Source organism: Otolemur garnettii, unplaced genomic scaffold, assembly GCF_000181295.1.
Source record: "Otolemur garnettii isolate 467f Iridium unplaced genomic scaffold, OtoGar3 scaffold00019, whole genome shotgun sequence".
Lineage (NCBI taxonomy): Eukaryota > Metazoa > Chordata > Mammalia > Primates > Galagidae > Otolemur > Otolemur garnettii.
Window position 1 is genome coordinate 4,567,255 of NW_003852414.1, and position 2,577 is coordinate 4,569,831.

At 53.9% G+C, this 2,577-nt stretch overlaps 1 protein-coding gene across 2 annotated transcripts in view; it reads left to right on the top strand.

The window, feature by feature from the left end:
• The first annotated feature begins 291 nt into the window (after window positions 1-291).
• ARHGAP12 (Rho GTPase activating protein 12) overlaps window positions 292-2,577 on the top strand; it is a 124,261-nt gene continuing 121,975 nt past the window's right edge. For both annotated transcript variants that reach the window (XM_012803364.2, XM_023511400.1), the window contains exon 1: window positions 292-470. The gene's annotated coding sequence lies outside the window, so the exon portion shown is untranslated. The remainder of the gene's footprint in view (window positions 471-2,577) is intronic.

Genomic DNA, 2,577 nt, shown 5'->3' on the forward strand with positions numbered 1-2,577 from the left:
GTGGAGCGTCCGCTTCCCGCCCACCCTCCCCTCGTTTTCCCCACGAGTGTTTTCTTAACGCCTCCCACTCCGTGTTTACAAAGTGCTGTCGCCCGTTGGGCCGCGCGCTTCTTCTGCCGCCCCGGCCCCTGCGCGCCTCCCGCGGCCGCGCCGCCTCGCGGAGCCGCCGCGCCCCTTGCCCGCCCGCGCTCCCCGAAGCCCCCAGCCCGCCCCGCGCGCTCGGGCCGTCACGTGAGCCGCCCGCCCAGCCCGTCCGTCACGTGGCGCCCGCCCCGCCCCCGCTCCGCCCCGCCCCCGCGCCGGCGCGCTCCGACGTGCCCTGGAACTTACCCTCCCTCAGAGACCAGCCTGCGGGGACCGGCCCGCCGCTGCGGCTGCGGTGCGAGCGCTCTCCGGGCTGGCCTCGGCGTCCTGCAGCTGCGGCGCGACGTGAAGAGGGGGCTTCCCGCTGCGAGGCCGCCGAGCTCTCGGTGAGGAGGCGGGACGTGGGGCCCCGCGGACGGAGGGCAGGTTGACGAGGCGCTGCACAAAGGCGCTCCGGGGCCCGGGCCGTGCCCGCCGAGGACGGCGGGGCAGGGGGAGGCGTGTGCGGGAGACGCATGGGCGCCGGGGTGGGGGCTAGGGGTCTGGGTGCGGCGGTGGGCGCGGGGGGAGGGGAGGCCATTGCTTGCCCATTGGCTGACGTGGGCGAGAGGGTTTAAATGGCCCGAAGTTGTGGCTGCTCTGCCCCCTGGGTTTCCTGACTTCCTGTGTGAGGGCAGCGCCCTCCCGCCCCGCCCCGCCCCGCCCCGCCCCTAGGAAGGAGGGTGGCAGGGTGCGTGTGTGTGCGCGGCTGTGTGTGTGCTCTGTGTGTGTAAAAGGCCACCCGGGTGCCGCCCTCCTTCCCACCGCTCGTGTGCACGCTCCCTGACTGCAAGAGGGAGGTGTGCAAATCTCCGCCTACCCGGGGGAGCCCACCTGGGGCCTCTCTGGACGGGGTGCGGGAACTGTTGACCTTAAACCGCGCACTTTTTCTTCTCCGCAGTCGTAAGGGTGCCCCGCCTCTGCTGGATGGACGCTTGCTACCCTCCAGCTTCTCTGGAAGCAATCTCCTCAAAGTCCTTGAATTAAAAACCCTCTTTACCAGCGCGCTGCCCTCCTCCCATCTCGGAGGAGTCGATTGTCTTTCTAGAATGGCTGTCCTTTCCTATTTCCCTGAAGTTCCCTCAGACCCCTTGAGAAGAAATGGCCCACACAGTCCTCATTGTAGAAAAGGCACGCCCTTCAGTTTTAAAGGCGTGAGATGTTTTCCTTTTGAACGCCGCAGCCGGTTTAAACGCATTTGCAAAGGCTGGAGCAAAACGCCTTAAAGTATACCTTTATCGAAAGTTGTACTTGTCGTTCCAAGTGTTTGTTATGGGTAAAGGCTTTTAACATTCCAATGACACGATTGGCTGTGCCTGGCTTTATGGCCAATAATGATACACGGAAGTAGGTTTTATGGACTGTGTAGGCCCGCGTTCCCAAAGGGAGGTCATGTAGAAAGGAGCACCCGGCGTCTATGCGGTTGGTTCCGCTGTCAGTTTAGACCTCGGTAAGACTCGGAATGCTGCAGTGAAAGTGTTAAAAAGTATCTAGTCTCGCCGCGCCTCTTTTTATACCTAAAAGTTGGGAAAACAGTGGCCTAGAGATGTATTTATTTGGCTACATCCAGTATTTCTTCCCTAATCTCTAGGAGAGTATTTCAGAATGGGTCTTTCGATACCTCGCTTGGTCTTAATAGACGGTCTGGCTCCTGGCGCAGTATTTTTCTCTTTGTTTTAAAATTGCCTTGGAAACATTTCAGAGTAGAGTCTGGAGAGCCCCCAGCACTGCCTAAGAGCAGGCAGTGAAAGTGTGACCCTGAGCTGTGCACCTGAAGAGCCAGGGAAGCAGGGTACATCTGTGTCCCGTGGCTGCACGTAGCACCACCATTCTGAAGCTGTTTCTCTGTTGGGGAAAAAATATTAAATTAAAAAAAGTGTAATGTAACAGACTGTATTATTTGTGTATATATATATATCCCAGTATTTGTTGCTAGATTTGTTTTGTAGTTTATCAGCAACAGAAGCTGGAGAAGATTGATCACTCATTGATTCGTACTGTAATGCCACCTGTATATATTATGTGTTTATATGGAGTCATCAACACTTTACCTATTTTTAGGTTTATCCTTAGTACACCAGTCCTGAATGAAAATATGTTGGTGGGATAGAAAAACAGCGTATTGTTTGTAGTTCATGATTTGGATTTTCTTTCGTTAACTAGGAAGTATCTGCACAGTGATTTTTTAAATAGGCTGATAGACAGTGAGCTTTACAAATTCAAATAGTTTAAGTTAAGCAAGTGACCTTACTGAGACTAAGGGTGGTAAAATTTTTAAGTGGACTGAAGTAAGACAGTGAATAGTGGTGATCTGTGAAATCATTAAATAGTAGCACTATTATTATTTACCTGAAAAAACTGGCATTACAATTTTATAATAAATCGTGGGAGAGAAAATGCATTTAATCTTTTATCCTGCATTTAATAATTTTTTTTTTTTTTTTTTTTTTTTTT